The sequence below is a fragment of the Delphinapterus leucas genome, chromosome 3, assembly GCF_059928025.1.
Source record: "Delphinapterus leucas isolate spDelLeu-1000000601 "Yukka" chromosome 3, BTC_Dleu_Yukka2, whole genome shotgun sequence".
Taxonomy (NCBI): Eukaryota; Metazoa; Chordata; class Mammalia; order Artiodactyla; family Monodontidae; genus Delphinapterus; species Delphinapterus leucas.
The window spans coordinates 95,986,273-96,003,659 of record NC_143131.1 but is presented as its reverse complement, the minus strand read 5'-3'; the positions used below and the strand labels follow the sequence as shown (position 1 = coordinate 96,003,659).

Here is a 17,387-nt window from a genome sequence, read left to right as displayed (position 1 = left end):
CTATTTTTTTCAATTCTTTCTGTATTTACAGTACCATAAGGCATAATAGTCATTGTTCTACGAAGTCAATATTCACTTAGATTTACTCACATATTTATCATTTTCTTTACTTTCCTCTCCCTCCCCCTCAACTTTGCCTTCTGCCTATGATCACTTTTCCTTATGTCTGAAGTGCATCCTCTAGGATATCCTTAGGTGCAGATTTACAGAAGGCAAACTCTACATTCTACATTTTTACTTGTCCAGTAATGTCTTTGTGTTGCCTTCATTTTTGAAATATATTTTTGTGGAGTATAGAATTCTAGGTAGGTGCTTTTTTTTTTTCTCTCTCTTAGTATACTGAAGATAACATTCCCCTGTGTTCTGGCTCTTTATCATTTATTTTTTGATATTGAGAAGTCAGCTGTCACTCTGTCACTCCTTTGAGGGTAATCTTTTTCTCAAGCTTCGTTTAAGATTTTCTCTTTCTTTTTGCTTTTTCTTACAAACCAAAATGTGGATATTTAGATATTTATCCTGGGGACTTATTGGACTCTTGAATTTGTGAATTGCTGTCTTTCATGAATTCTTGAAAATTCTCAGCGATTTTTTTCCTTCAGTTACTGCCTTTACCCTATTCCTCTCTATTTTCCTCTGAGGCCTAATTGGAGACATAGCATACTTTAGATCTTTTAATTCTATGTTAAGTGTGGACAAACTATGGCCTATGAGTCAGCCACCTATTTTTGTAAGTAAATTTTGAATATAGACCTACATAGCCTAAAGTATTTACTATCTGACATTTCAGGCAAAAGTTTGTCAATGCCTACTCGATGTTTTTTTATCTCTCTTCTGTTTTCTCTCTCATCCTTTTGGTCTTTCCATGAATGCATTCTGGATACTTTATTCTAATTTATATTCCAGTTCCCTAGTCTTTGGCTGTATATGATCTACTGTTAAACCTGTCCATTAAATTCTTAATTATGAATATTGTATTTTTTATTACTAGAATTTCTACTTGATTCTTTTTCAAATCAAAGTCACTTCTTAGTTTTCACTGCCCAACTGAAGTTTTCAAGCTTTTCTTTTTACCTTTTATTTTTAATTTATTTTATTTATTTTTCATTTTTGGCTGTGTTGGGTCTTCGTTGCAGTGCGCAGTCTTTCTCTAGTTGTGGTGAGCGGGGGCTACTCTTCGTTGCAGTGCGCGGGCTTCTCGTGGAAGTGACTTCTCGTGTTGTGAAGCATGGGCTCTAGGCACACGGGCTTCAGTAGTTGCAGCACACAGGCTCAGTAGTTGTGGCTTGCAGGCTCTAGAGCACAGGCTTTTGTAGTTGTTGTGCACAGGCTTAGTTGCTCCGTGGCATGTGGGATCTTCCCGCACCAGGGCTCGAACCTGTGTCCCCTGCATTGGCAGGCAGATTCTTAACCACTGCGCCACCAGGGAAGCCCCGCTTTTTACCTTTTAAGACAGGAAACATGGTTTTGGAGTCTGTGCCCAATACTTTTCACTATCTGAAGTCTTCATGTCTTTGTGGGTTTATGTCTGTTGTCTTTTATCCCCCCCCGGTTCTCAGCCATAGAGACTTATACTCAATATTGAGTTTGAAGTTTTATTTGTAGAACTAATTTGAGGCCCAGGATGAAAATATACACCTCCGCAGAGAATTCTCATCTGCTCCTGACACCCTGGGACCACCTGATTGAACTTCCAGACCTGAGATTGCCTGAGTCATCCATGCGGGGACAGTGTTATTTCCAATTCAGTCTTTCTCCTGTAGTTGTGGTTCCCAAACTCATCTGCACACTGGAGCCACCTGGGAAGCTTCAGAATACACGGATGCCTGTGTCCCACCCCTAGAGACTGTGATTTAATTGGTCTGTGGTGTGGCCTGCACTTTGGAATTTTTAAAAGCTCTCCATGATTCTAATGTGCAGACAAGTTTGGGAAGCTCTGCTCTAAGAGTAAAGCCCTTCAGGACCTCAACTTAATGTGTGGGTATTTATCAGACTCTCTACTTGGCAGGCCCTTTTATCTGGTTTGCTCAGTGAGGCTGCCAAATACCCCAGCTCCATGGTGCAGCTGTTTCTTCCTGATCACGTCAAAACAGCTTTGAGTGCTTGGTATGGCATTCACATTTTGGCATGGTAATCCTTTGCCATCTTATAAGCTCTTTGATGCTTTTAAGAAAAAATATTGATTATTTATAAAAATATATTTACTTATGTATTTAATATCTTTAAATATATAATATTACATATATATATATATAATATATATATTCTATACATTTTTTTCCATACAGCGGTTTTAGTTGACCTGAATGGGAGGACTGGTCTAGGCTGTTATTAGCAGACTTGAAAGTCCTCCAGTTGCTTTTTAAAAGAAGGAACGGGGTTAGTATTGTAGAGTTCTTACCCTTCTGAAAATATGTGATTTTATCTAGTCTGTGCAGTGATGACTTGGCTGCGATTTGAAGTCTAGGTTGAAACTTAGTTTTCTTTCACTTATTTGAAGGCGCTGTCTTACTGATCCGTAACATTCATTGATCTCTAACACTCACCGTAGCTGTTGAATAATCCTTGTCCTACCTGATGCCTGTTTCCTTGTCAATGACTTTTTTTTTTCCTTTTGGGAACCATTAGGATCTTTCTCTTTTCCCCCAGAACTCTCACATCTCAGTTTATGTACTTTGGTATGGGTCTCATTCCATTCATTTTCTTGGGCATGAAAGAGACACTTTCAATCTGGAGATTTTTACTTTTTACTGCTAGGAAATGTTTTTGCCATATTACTTTCATATTTCCCATCTCTCGATTTTCTCTCTTCTCTTTTTAAAGAAATCATTTTGGTTGGGTGATAGACCCCTTGCATTCATCCTCTACCTTAATTATCTTTTCTTTCCTAAATTTTAGTGCTCTTTTGTGCTAGTTCTTAAAAGATTTCCTCAACTTTGTTCTAGAACTTTTCTATTGAATGTTTTATTTTGATTAAATTTTTATTTCCAGAAGAAAACTGTATTTCTTCTTCTTTGATTTATCCTTTTACATAACCTCTATTTCTGGGTGTAAGGATACAATATCTTATTTCCCTACAGTTGTGGATTTTTAAATCTTATATCCTCTTCTGTTTGTTTCCTGTAGATGTTTTTTTCCCTTTATTCTTGCATTGGTTTTTCTCTTTCATGCTAGAGGTTTTACTCAGTTGTTTGAGAGCCTTGGCACTCTGTTCATATTTAAGAGTGAGCCTCTAAATAGTGTTTGGGGGCCCTGAGTGAGTGGGCAGGACGAGTGAACCTGTGGGGCCCATTTAGGGGTGATTGAACAGGGGGTTCATAAGAAAGAGAGAAAGAGGGAGGGAGGGAGGAAGGGAAAAGAAAACTGGAAGCTTTTTCTTTAGGGCCATTTAGCTTGTTGAAAAAGAATCTTCTGCTGTTCTTTATGTGCCTGTCAGCTTATGGAGGGCAATTTGGGGAAAGGTAACTATGTAGTTCAACCATTTCTTTTGCAGACTTCCATGTGCCTCCCCACTGCTGCTCCATCTGGGTAACCCTAAGTCTCAGCCTTTCCCATTAAGTTATACAGAAAATAACTTTTTAATCGCCAGTCTGGGAAATTAGTAACCTGACTGTGTGAGGTGAGGGAAAGGTATGATTACTCCATAAACAAATTTTCAACAACAGCTTTTTTTGGCTCCTGACTGCAACCCAGCCCTTCAGTGTACCTGCAGTCTCCAAAGCTGAGCATCTCAGGTTTCCCACTGGGGTGACTTGACTCACTTACTAGTGGTCATGCCCCTCCAGGTGACAGACCATTGCTTCCTCTGCTATGATCAGTCACTTACCTCTCCTCCATCTGGTTCTGTCTTCCGAAATTGCATTGAATTCTCTTGTCTGTTTCTGTCTTTATTCTCTTTGTCACATATTTTCAGAAGGGTAAGAACTCTACAATACTAACCCCGTTCCTTCTTTTAAAAAGCAACTGGAGGACTTTCAAGTCTGCTAATGACAGCCTAGACCAGTCCTCCCATTCAGGTCAACTAAAACCGCTGTATGGAAAAAAATGTATAGAATATATATATATTATATATATATATATGTAATATTATATATTTAAAGATATTAAATACATAAGTAAATATATTTTTATAAATAATCAATATTTATATTTTTTCTACTTTCTTTTTGTTGTTGTAGTTCCTTTATTATCAATCAGTGGAGTTCAAAGCAGGAAAGGAGATAAAAATCTTTATTCTTAAAACATATCCCAATTAACTTTAGATGACTTGTCTATTAAAAACAATTCTCCTGTGGTTTTACTAAAATTGCTTTGGATTTATAGGTTAATTTGAGAATTGTCAATTCTATGTTACTGCGTCTTCCTATTCAAGAACATGGTGAAAAAAAAAAAAAGAACATGGTGAATCTCTCCATTTATTTTGATCATTATGACCTTCTGCAAGTTTCCACAGTTTTCTTTATGTTAGTTTTATTACTAAAATATTCCTCTGATGAGGAGCACAAGTGACACAAAGGAAAAGCAAATTTGTGAGCTTGAAGGTTGACTGAAAAACTGACCCAGAACATAGTACAAAAGGACAAAGAGAAAAAATAGGAGGGAAGAGTTAAGAGACTTGGAAAACAGATCCAGCAATTCCAACAGCCTTCTAATAAGAGTTTTGCAAGGAAAGAACAGAGGGAAGAAGCCATCAAATAAATGAAAGAATAAACTTTCCTTACATTGCAGAATGAGGTGAACACACAAACACACACGCTACTCCACATGGTGGGCAATGTTTCAAAAAGGTAATGAGGAAATTCTTTTTTTTTTAATAAATTTATTTATTTTTGGCTGCATTGGGTCTTCATTGCTGCACGTGGGCTTTTTCTAGTTGCAGTGAGCAGGGGCTATCTTTGTTGTGGTGCGCAGGCTTCTCATTGCAGTGGCTTCTGTTGTTGCGGACCACGGGCTCTAGGTGTACGGACTTCAGTAGTTGTGGCACGCAGGCTCAGTAGTTGTGGCTCGCAAGCTCTAGAGCGCAGGCTCAGTAGTTGTGGTGCATGGGCTTAGTTGCTCTGCGGCATGTGGGATCTTCCCGGACCAGGGCTCGAACCCACGTCCCTGGCATTGGCAGGCGGGTTCTTAACCACTGCACCACCAGGGAAGTCTCGAGATGATGAGGAAATTCTAAAGGATTCAAAAGAGTGAAGATAAATTCCATTAACTTATACCCTGAGGACTTTCCCTACTCATCATATAGAGAGGTTAGAATCACGAGACGATAAAACTGGCAAATAAAAGCTGCAAATATTTGTCTCTTGGGAGCAAGCATCATCTGTCACCAGCACCAGGAAGCACGTGAGCATATGACATTCCTATGTTTATCACTGCACTTGCCACCAGTTAACGACAGATAGCACAGGGCCCATCTACCTTCCAGGCAGCTGTGATGCCTCCACACTCCCTAGTCCTTCATCAAACATGCTCCACTTGGAGAAACACCTTTTCCCCTCATTCTTCCAACATATCAGAACTCCAGAAAGCTCTTTGGAAAAGAGCAGGGCTTGAACACTTAGAATTGAAATCTCCACTGCATTGGAATGGAGGAGGAACATCCCTTACATGAAGGGAAAGTCCAGAGCAAGGCCTGAGGCTGTTCAGTTCCCAACCTCATGTTTCCCTACCTTTCCTTCAAAGATCCACGAAGGAAAGATGTTCATTCAAACACCCTTTTGAGGTAAGTGCTCTTCCAGATATGTCACTAATGAGATGTGATATATTTATATGCAAATGTGGTGTATATATGCAAATGTGTTCTAAATGGCAGCCTGCCAAATGTGGGTGGACAGTCTCACTTGTCATGAGGGTTATGGAGAAGGGGAATTTTTATGCTGATTATGTATATGAGATACCTAATCTGTTCTAGCACAAACTTTTTTAAAAAATTAATTCATTTATTTATTTTTGATGTGTTGGGTCTTCGTTGCTATGCGCGGGCTTTCTCTACTCTTCATTGCTGTGTGTGCGCTTCTCATTGTGGTGGCTTCTCTCGTTGTGGAGCATGGGCTCTAGGCGTGCAGGCTTCAGTCGTTGTGGTGCATGGGCTCAGTAGTTGTGGCTCGTGGGCTCTAGAGCTCAGGCTCAGCAGTTGTGGTGCACAGGCTTAGTTGCTCCGCAGCATGTGGGTTCTTCCAGGACCAGGGATCAAACCTGTGTCCCCTGCATTGGCAGGTGGATTCTTAACCACTGCCCCACCAGGGAAGTCCCCTAGCACAAACTTTTGAAACCTTTTCCCTTTGCCTCCTTTAGATGCCCCTGATTCCTGCCCAACTGCATGTCTGGGACTCCACAAAGCATAAGCATCAGAGCCATTAGCCTGAGAACCTAGACTAGCCTGAGAATGTGAGCCTGTGTTCGAGACACAGTCCATTCGGTCATTCAGTTGCTCAATAAACGTGAACTTAGTCCTTCAGAAGAGAAAGATAAACATGGCCCTGCCTTTAAGGGACTCAGATCTCAAGTCCATCACCTACCAGGTAGGCTCAAGTAGGTCATTTAAGCTCCCTGATCCTTCAGTTCCTCCCCTTTAAATATCAATAGAATGCTGGCTTTGCCTAACTGACAGGTTTTTTTGTGTGGATTTAGTCAGATAATATACACGGAAGTGGTTATGGGAAAGCCTGTAGGACATTTTTTAATCATTTTCCTTACCATGTCTTTGTCCTCATTAATCTGAGTTACTAAGTAAACACTGAATTCAAGCGATGCTTCCGTTTCCCACCAGAACAAGCGTGTCTACTTCTCGGCGTGTGGTAGTTGTATTCCCCTCCCTTTTCATCTCCTGTCATCTCTCTTCTGTTGGGGACTGCAGGGCATGTGTGAGTTACTTCTGCTCTCGGTGACCATAAAATTCTCTACCCTTCCCTTGAAGCACCCGGAAGGAAGGATGCAAGGCCACTGGATTGCTGAGGTCTCCTGAGTGGTGACATCCACCATCCTCAAGCTTCCCGAGGGGTGTCCTGGCTGCCATACGGTGCTGCTCAGGAAGGGGAGGCTGACTTTCCATTGCTGGGGTTCTAATTTCTGTCCACGGGTCTCTTGGCCACACCACCTGTCTTAAATCAAGTTAATGATAGTTAACACTTCAGTGTGCTAAGAATGTCACACCTATTCACTTCACACCTATTTAGTTCTCACAACAACCCTGTATTATCCCATGTCATAGACGAGAAAACTGAGACTCAGACAATCTAACAAACTTGTTCATGGTCACAGGGCTGGTGAATAGCAGAGCTGGGGTTTGAACCCAGGAAATCTCTCCCCTGAGTCTAGGCTCCTAGCCGCATTGTTATCCTAGCTCTTACGTTAGATTTGCTCAACTAGCTCAGAGTCAAGAAAATCTCCCAGCATTGAAAGCATCTGGCAGGGTGCTGGCATTCCTTGATTCTTTGATGATTTAAATAAAAGTCAACTCTGAGGTTCCACCATCTCTGTACCCAGTACTCCAGCCAATCGGACACTGATCTCCCAGATACCTGAGCAGCAAGCTCATGGCAGGTTGAACCACATGAAATTGTCAGCGTTCGGCCATTTTCGACCCAGACGAATGGGAATCACATATCTGGTTGCTAGCGGGGTCCTTTTCCACAGTGCAGCACCTGCAGGCTGAGCCCTGGGGGCTGAGTGCAGCTGCTGCTCCCAGAGGCAAAGCAGGTTCAGGTTACACTAGTTTTGAAGTGAAACATGAGTCAAACAGGGAAAATAATGTGACCTCTGGAAAACAGGCAGATATGACTCAATCAGCAGTAAAAGACTGCTTTGGAAAAGTGAGTCAGACCTGCTCGATTTGATTCCGTGTGGTCACAGCCACTGGCATCCACAACTTGTGGGTATGCTTGCTGCACCTTTAAAGAGAACTTGGGGGTTGGAGGGTGGTTTGCCTAATTGAAGAGCTCTGCTGTGGGTAGTTGAGCAGGGAGAGCCCAGGTGGAGGGCACCTGGAAGAGCCGGAGGCCGTTGGGGTAACAGGTTGAGACAAATACACCTAGAGAACCGAGGGGTAGTTTGGCAGAGAGGCGGGATGGGGAGGTCTTTCGCAAGCACAACCAGAAGAGAGAAAATGTGGGGCTCTCCCCAATCCCTGGTGCTGGCTGAGCTGCCAGGCGCTGGAGAATCCAGTTTAACCGCCTGGAGACCTCTTGGAATGACCTTAGGCTGTAAGGTATGAAACCGGGGCTGGGAAGGGAGGAGGGAGTGTTAAATGCGCACGAACACAGGAGATGTGTTCCAAATAAGGGGACTATTATTCAGGGATAGATGCAGAAATAGTGGGAAGTGGTTCACAGGCGTTCATTTGAATTCTTTGGTTTTCCTCGGTGGGAAACTACTTTCATCTGATTCTTTTCAATATGGATTGACTCACATCCTCTTTATTGGACACAAGAATATATGTGCCATAAGGATTTTAAAGCACTGAACAATTGCTACCTCATTCTTAGGGCTTTGATTGGGGCACTCTTGGCTGAGCTGCTGTCTCCCCGAGGGTAGGAATTTGAGATGAATTCCCAGCCACTGGAACAGAAACTACCGAAAGAAAGTAGGAGTGTTCTGGATCAACACAGATCTTTGTTTTAACTTTTATCTGGGCAATCAGGTGTGGGGAGTACAAAGGCTTGCAAGGCTGCCTTCTAAGAGCCTGTAGTCGATTTGGGGGAAATATGTCATATACACAGAACACAAAGACAATGTTTTGTAAATGCGAAATATATGGTGAAGAATCAATCAAAGTTAGAGGAAGCAAAGAGACTGATATATGCAATGCAGATAATGAGGCAAGGATTCCTGCAGAGAGTAGATTTGAACTAATCCTTCAAGAATGAGTGTTTAGGGGGACAGGGGAGTGAGAGGAAGTCATTGCAGGCAGAGGGAGTGGCGCACACGTGCACACACACACACACACACACACACACACGTCCAAAGGTGGGAGAGCCCATATTTGCTTAGATCCTAAGTAGATTGGTTTGAGCAGAGTGAAAATTTGTTGGGGAAATAGTATGAATGCCCCCCTCCTTCTTTCTATATTCATGTTCCCCTGGGTGAACTCATTCAGTCTTTAATTAAATAATGTCCATATACTGATTCCTGGATTTATAACTCCAGCACAGACCTTTCCTCTATGTTCCAGACTTGTTTGTCCAACCACCTACTCAACATCTCCAACTGATAATCCCACAGGAGTCTCAAATTGAACACAGCCACAATGGAACTCTTGGGTTTACCTTCCTGACTTGTCCCCATCCAACCACCTCCCATATCTTTGCCCTCTTGGTGAATGGCATCATGCTTCACCCAGGTATCAAGCCAAAACCCTGGGAATCATGCTTGACTTCTTTTTTCACTTACTTCCCCACCTTGACTCCTTCCACAGTAGATGTCAGCTCTTCCACAGGAGAATCTCAAATGTGTCCACATTTTTCTGACTCTCACTGCTATCACCCAAGCACCCAAGCTCAAGGCACCAACCTCCCCTGCATGTCATTCTGTAATACCCACTAATTTCAACACTTCCAAGTTTTGCTACTTGGAACCCTTTCTCTGCCCAGTCAAATGCCAGCGGACCACTCCCTTGCTTAAAATCCTTTGATGGCTTTGCAGGGCTCTTAGCATAAAATCCCAACTCCTTACCATGGTTGACCATAGCCCTGCTTTATAGATACCTCCTCCACCCCCATGCCTGCCCAGCATCCATGTACCTTCTTTTGATAGCTGCTTCTCCATTTCTCTTTGGGAGCATGACTCCTGCCTTGATTCTTACTGTGAGTGGTCTGGGCGGGCTGACTCCACTCTACTCCCTGTGTCAGGGGGCAGCATGTAACTCTAGTATGGACAATCAGCATATTTTTGCCCTGTGTCACAGTGATTGGCTCAGAGATTAGCACATCTCCTGAGTTTATCCAGTAAGACTGAAGTCCAGGTCTTTTGCTAGAACGTTGGGGATTGCTGGCTGTAAAGAAGATGTGTGTCTGGAGCTACAGAAACCCATCCATTGGGAGAGGATTCCTGAACTAAACCCAACTCAGAACAAAGATGACTGAGAGATGGAGAAAGGCCACGTCCTGTTGACTCTGTTTGAGGCCAGTTCAATCCCGTGTGATGCCTTCACATTTCAGTTGAGCCAATCAATTCCCTTTTAAGTTTGGATTTGAGTTGAGTTTCCAGGCTCATGTGTCCTGCAGGATCTGATCACTGCCTAGACTTGAACCTTACCACAGCCCATTCTCCTCTCTACACGCACCTTGGACCTGGGACACGTTAAGCCTTTTATCACCTCAGCATCTTTGCCTTTGGTGTCCGTATTGCTGACAATTCTCTTCCCTAGAGTTTTGAGAGGTTGGCATATTTTCATTTCTTAGGTCCAAACTCAATATCACCTCCTCAAAGAGCCCTTGAAAAAGAGACTATGTAAAAGAGACTCCTCCATTTCCCTTCTATCATGTCACGTTGTTTCATTTAGAGCAGTGATCAGAATCTGTATCTCACTTGTTTATTATCTGGCTCCTCCATTGAAAATAGTAGCATCATGTTGGCAAAGGTTTTCTATCTTGTTCAGTCTGTACTCCCAGGGTCTAGCTCAGTGCTTGGTATACAGTAGGTGCTTAATAAGTGTTTGTTAAATGTGTGAATGAGTGAATGCATGCATGCGTGCTCGATGCCATAGATTCTTCTTGATGGGGAGGAAGAGATAGGAAATATTTGCCATAAAGGACAACAGGCACAGTTGGAAAATGCAATCTTCCTTTTTCCTGAAGGCTTTACTTGGGATTCATGGAACAGAGTGTCCTGCAAAGAAGGTGATCGCATCCAGATGTGGTCAGCACAGACCTGGGGTGAGTCAGGGTAGCAGATGGGTGAACCAGCTGGTGTTCTATACTGGCCCCAGGCCAGGGTGCCACCCTCAAGTTTACCTGGAAGTCACCCTCGGGAGCCACATCAGGTCATGGCCAGGGTCACTGTGCTGGGTGGAGGTATCAGGTAAGAGTTACACCTTCCTCTTTCTAAGACGAACCACCGTTTATCTGAAGGGTTGTGGAGGGAGGTGGACAGTCAACTGTGAAAGGTGCTGCTTCCCTGATCTTGCCGGCAAGGCTTTTGAATGTACTGCTACTAATAAAGTTATAGCATTGACAGCAAACATGCATTAAAAAAACAGCTTGCTTCGTGCTAGAACTAAGTGTTTTATGTGTACCAACACATTTAATTCCCGCAGCCATTGAGGTAGATTAAGGATGGCCACAAATTCTTTGATACTTTTCCCGCTGAGAACTGGGGTCCATGTCCCCTCCTCTTGAATCTGGATGGGCCCCATAATTGCTTTGATACATAGAATATGGCAGAAATGCTGACGGGCCCGTTCTGAGCTGTCTTTTGGAACACTCTAGGGGGGCCAGACACCACGTAAAGAGCTTTGTCTACTCTGCCAGAGAAACCATGGGGAGGGCCCCTGAGACCACAAGGAGAGGGACAGGGTCCAGGTGAAGCCAGCCTCGAGCTTTTCCTCGTGAGGCACCAGACCTGGGAGAGAAAAAGCCATCTCGAATCCTGCCACGCCAAGTGACACCACTTGGATCTGAGAACTGCCCAGCTGAGCCTGCTTAAATTCCTGACCCATGATCTTTTTTTTTTTTAAACTGAAGTATAGTTGATTTACTGACCTACAATCTTGTGAGCAAACTAAAATGACTGTTCTAAGCCCCTACCTTCTGAGTAGTTTGTATTCAGCAATGAACAACTAGAACAGCTACCCTACCTCTTAAGTGCTACTGTATCTGCATCTTACAGATGAGGAGACTAAAACATGGAGAGGTCCAGTGATTCGCTCAAAGTCACCCAATGGTAAGAGGCAGATATGGAACTCAAGCCCAAGCAGTCTGACTCCAGAGCCCGAAGCACTCACGGTAAGGCCACCAGGCTCTACTGGTGCCAGGCCTTAGCTGCCAACGGCAAGTCCTGCCTGACCTGGGCTTCTTAGAGTCAAGATGACTTAGTTCTTAGGGCCTCAGTCTTTGCAAAATGACTAGGGCTGGACTAAGTTAAAAATCTAAAGCAGAGTTTCTCGACCTGCTTTTTTTTTTTTTTTTTGCGGTACGCGGGCCTCTCACTGTTGTGGCCTCTCCCGTTGCGGAGCACAGGCTCTGGACGCGCAGGCTCAGCGGCCATGGCTCACGGGCCCAGCTGCTCCGCGGCATGTGGGATCTTCCCGGACCGGGGCACGAACCCGTGTCCCCTGCATTGGCAGGTGGACTCTCAACCACTGCGCCACCAGGGAAGCCCTCAACCTGATTTTTGGCTGGATAATTAGGCCAGATAATTCTTCACTGTGGGCTGTGCTGTGCACTGTAGGATGTTTAGCAGCATCCCTGGCCTCTACTCACCTTCACTGTGTGGTCCCCTTCCCCTCACTGTGATGAGCCAAACTGTCTCCAGCAGTCCCAAGATCACCTCTGGCCTTGAGCTATCTCACGTCTCTTCCAGCCATGCCTTTGCTGTTTCCCCCTTATGCAGCACTGCCCCGTCCTGAGCCCTTAGCTATGCTTAACTTTTGTTTAAAATCGAGGAGGTGTCATCGCCTCCAGGACTCCTCCTCTGGACTCTCTGCCCCTTTTGTGCTCCATCATGCCTGGGGTCTTTCCATGGTACTATACAGAGATGGTGATATAGCTGTGCCCCTGCTGGCCTGTAAATTCCGTAAGGACAGAGACTGTGTCTTACTTGTCTTTGTATCTTTAGTGTTTAGCCCAAGTCTTGGCTTTCTTAGTGTTGGTGCTCGGCAAATTCTTATTAAAACAAGGAATGGGGCTTCGCTGGTGGCGCAGTGGTTGAGAGTCCGCCTGCCAATGCAGGGGACACGGGTTCGTGCCCCGGTCCGGGAAGATCCCACATGCCGCGGAGCGGCTGGGCCCGTGAGCCATGGCCGCTGAGCCTGCTTGTCCGGAGCCTGTGCTCCGCAACGGGAGAGCCCGCAACAGTGAGAGGCCCGCGTACCGCAAAAAAAAAAACAAAAAAACAAGGAATGAATGACGCAATACTGATGCTGAAAGCTCGGCCTCTGTGCACCAGTGCTGAATCGAATCTCAGAGACAGAGTTTTGGATGAAGCAGAAACGAATAGCTTTATTGCTTTGCCAGGCAAAGAGGGACACGGTGGGCTCCTGCCCCAACTGTCCCAAGCCCAGAGGATTTGATGAGGAGTTTTACAGCAACGGTTCAAGGGTGGGGTGTGTGCAGGGCCTGCATTCCTTTAATCTTGTCTGAAGTAATCTTCTTGATGAGCTTCTCTGGTCTTCTCCAGTATGAAGAATGCTGACACCTTCCATTTTGTTAGGTTTTAATTCTATAAAGACCTTAAAGATATTGTTATGTGTATCCCTGAGGCAGAACCAGGACCTGCCCCGAGGCTGCACTGTTATTTCTTGGCTGGTCCTCCCTTGTCTCTGCATCTTCTCCCTTCCCAGATTAGCACCTGTTCTTTGGAACTCAGGGAGGGTCATGGAGGCTGGAGTCTGTTCCCTACAAGAAACAGGGGACATGGAAAGGCTTCTGTGCCCAGGAGCCCCACGGCATCCTGTTCGGTTTCAGTACATGGTGGTTGTTTGTGGAGCATGGGCTTTCAGACAAGCTGAAGCCAGTTTGAATCCTGGCTCTGCCATTTACCAGCAGCATGGAGTTGGGAAAGTTTCATAATCTCCTCAACATTCCTCTCTGGAATAGAGACAGTGAAATCTCTATACCTCACAGGGAAAGCAAAAAGGAGAAAGAGTAAGGAGAAAAGGAGATTATATCTATTAATTGCTTAGCACATTTTGACATGTAGTAAATGCTCAGTAAATGGTATCTTCTACAAAACAAATGAATGTTATCATTTCATGTCTCCTCCCCCTTCACATGCCTTATTCTGCCCCTGCAATTCTGCAAACTTGTTGGCACAGGTACTGTTAGAAAGTCTCATTTCTCTTTTCCTTGAGACTTCCTCACTGTTGATGTGGACTTTTCTCTACTCAGTCCTGGATTCCAATTTGTACAGTTTTCTCAGCATTGTCTCCAGGTGCCACCCCACCTCTATGTCCTCTGATGGACCCAGAGAGCAAGGGGCAGGGCATCTGAAGCCTTAGAGAGAAGTGAGGCTCATGTGATCAGGTGTGCTCATTATCCTTAGGGGCTGAGGGCTGCACTGGGAACCAGAGCAAGGGAGCTGGTAGGCAGCGCAGGGCAGTGGAGACTGTAGCTGACTGTGGACAGCTGTAGGGTAGCGAGATGTGTTTGTTACCCTGCCGTCCTCTTTGGGGGGGGCATCACTGTGCATGGCCATTGCTAGCAGAGAGCATAGTGGTATGCAACAAGGCTGGGACAGTAGTGGGATTTATGATCTCGCTTAATAAGAAATCTAGCAGAAGGACCACTCCAGACTTGGCTAATTTGGCTATTCAACAGTGTCATCAAAGACCCAGGTTCTTCCTGACTTCAGTGTGTTGGCTTGTCTGCTCCCCTGGTCTCAAGGTGGCTGCCATAGTTCCAGCTTCACACACAGTCAGTCATGTGCAGAGGTAGGAAAAAGGGCACTCTTGTCTGCTCTCTCTCATCTCTTTTTTTTTTTTTTTTAATTTTTTGAAATTTTAAAAAATATTAAAAAAAATATATTTTTGGCCATGCCATATGGCACATGGGATCTTAGTTCCCTGACCAGGGATTGAACCCGTGCCCCCTGCAGTGGTAGCATGGAGTCTTAACCACTGGACCACCAGGGAAGTCTCCACTCATCTCTTTTTAAGAGCTGAAAAAAAAAAAAAATTCCAAGAAGCCTCCTTGGCCGTCTTCCTCTGTGTTTCATTGTATTGGTTTACATGTTTATCCTAAACCCATTCCCAGAGGCTCAGACCTTCCCTGAAATGCACAGATCCTTGGGGGAGAGTGAACAAAATTTGGGTGCTGTTGGAAAGGGGGCAGCCAGGTAAATGTTGGTTAGGACTTAACAGGGTCTGCTATGTAAAGTTATCCTGTTTTCTTTTGGGGGAAAAAATAAAACATGTGAGAAAAGGAACACATGAAAGAAACATGTGCTGTAAATGTGAAAGGGGCCTAAAACCATGAATAAGGAGAGCAGTTAGTTGTGGCAGGAATTCAGAGTTCCTCAGAAAACCTGCATGGAGCTCAAACTAACCATAATTTGTGTATAGGGCACAGACTATCTCAGATAGGTAGATTTTAAAAGGGGTCTCTTTCTTCACAAAGTCAGGAGCTTTTTGAGGATTTACTAACTACTTTATCATACACTAGCTGTATAGCCTCAGGCAAATCAAAAAACAATTTTTATGGGCGTATATTGATTTGCCATGTTGTGTTAGTTTCAGGTGTACAGCAAAGTGAATCTGTTATACATATACATATATCCACTTTGTTTTTTAGATTCTTTTCCCATGTAGGCCATTACAGAGTATTGAGTAGAGTCCCCTGTGCTATACTGTAAGTCCTTATTAGTTATCTGTTTTATATATAGTAGTGTGTATGTGTCAATCCCAATCGCCCAATTTATCCCTCCCTCCCCCATCCCCTGGTAACCATAGGTTTGTTTTCTACATGTGTTGCTCTACTTCTGTTTTGTAAATAAGTTCATTTGTACCCTTTTTTTAGGTTCCACATATAAGCGATATCATATGATATTTGTCTTTCTGTGTCTGACTTACTTCACTCAGAATGACAGTCTCTAGGTCCATCCATGTTGTTTCAAATGGCATTAATTTGTTCTTTTTAATGGCTGAGTAATATTCCATTGTATATATGTACCATACCTTCTTTATCCATTCTTCTGTTGATGGACTTTTAGGTTGCTTCCAGCCTCAGGCAAATTAATTAGCCTTTCTGAGCCTCAGTTTCCTCATCCATAAAATGGGGATAATTATAAATATATATTTTCAATCCAGATTTTTTTGTTTCTTTTCTTTCTTTTCTAAAAAAAATTTATTGAAGTATAGTTGATTTACAATGTTGTGTTAATTTCTGCTGTACAGCAAAGTGATTCAGCTATACATATACATATTCATTTTCATAATCTTTTTCATGATGGTTTATCACAGGATACTGAATATAGTTCCCAAATGGGGATAATTATAAACCTTCCTTCCAAGGGTGGTTGTGAGAATTAAATGAAGTAAGAGTATAGCCCAGAAGCTGGAGTATAGCACTCAGTAAGTATTGTTATTATGGTGGTGGTGGTTGTTATCGTTGTGTTGTTACATAATCATCATTATTATTATCATTATTATCTTTATCATTATCTTTGAATCTTTAGCACTTAGTCAAGGTACATGTTATATGCTCAATACATTTTTGTTGCATGAAAATAAGTGTGGGGATGAATAAACAGGGAAAGAGCATATAGAAAGTGAAATAATGATCATGAAGCTCATGACTAAAGCAGGCCAACGATGCAAGGAGACTGACAAGATGGCGGGGTGTGTAATTCACTTCCTCATGGGAGGTACTTACAGGCAGTTCTGTGACTGCAGAATGAAGCATCCCTGTGGGATGGAGCAGTCAGGGAAGCCCTCACCAGGAGGCAGGAGGGTCTGAGATGATCTGTCTAGGATGGTGGGAGCTGAGTAAGGGGACAGGGAAGGGAGACATTTACAGATAGAGGTCCCCCATCCTCAGACCTGACATCTTAGAAATTATGAGCATTGAGGAAGTTCCCTCAGGGAGCTGAAGTTTAGTTTGGTTTTGAGATCTGTGGCTTAGTTCCTCAGGGCCCAGCCCAATCCCAGCGTCTGTTTTATGCTTGCTTGAAAGTGGGAGGCTGCTGCAGTGCAAGCCCAGACATCTGCAGAAACATTTTCTTTGTAAACCCGCTCTCTGTGACAGCCATTGCACGTGTTCTGGGGTAGGGGCCATCTGACTCAGGAATTCATCAAACCCTTTTATGCCAGTTCTCATCAGCTTTCAAAGGGTCTTTACACAGAACACTCCTAAATGAGTAGTGGATGAATATTCATAGATATATTTTCCCTACCGCTGATCTGGAAGGACACCGCTTTCAGAGCTGTTTGCTGTCTCTGGGTGGAGGGACTGCCTTTGGCCTTTGTGCTTATTGCAGGGAAGAGGGAAATGAGTCAGCCTCTGACACCGAAGAAACAGAATGTCCTCCTCCTGTCCATGCTAAACTTGTCAAAGGCCAAGCAGTGTTGGGGAAGGAATCCGAGAGTTTCTAATCAGAGCCCTTGTGTGCAGTGTGTAGAACAGACTGGCTCGTGTCTTCTCCACAGCTGATCCAGGTTATACGCTAGGGACCTGGGTGACTCAGTTTCTCATAACCTACTTCTCATTCGTTTGCCCTGCCTGATCCACTGTCCTCAGCGTTCT

At 43.8% G+C, this 17,387-nt stretch overlaps 1 protein-coding gene across 4 annotated transcripts in view; it reads left to right on the top strand.

Annotated features, from left to right (window-relative positions):
• Positions 1–17,387, top strand: part of LOC115801621 (uncharacterized) — a 169,576-nt gene that overhangs the window by 17,108 nt on the left and 135,081 nt on the right. For all 4 annotated transcript variants that reach the window (XR_016392743.1, XR_016392742.1, XR_016392744.1 and 1 more), the window contains exon 1: positions 1–17,387. This exon is cut by the window's left edge and continues 17,108 nt beyond it; it is cut by the window's right edge and continues 44,270 nt beyond it. The gene's annotated coding sequence lies outside the window, so the exon portion shown is untranslated.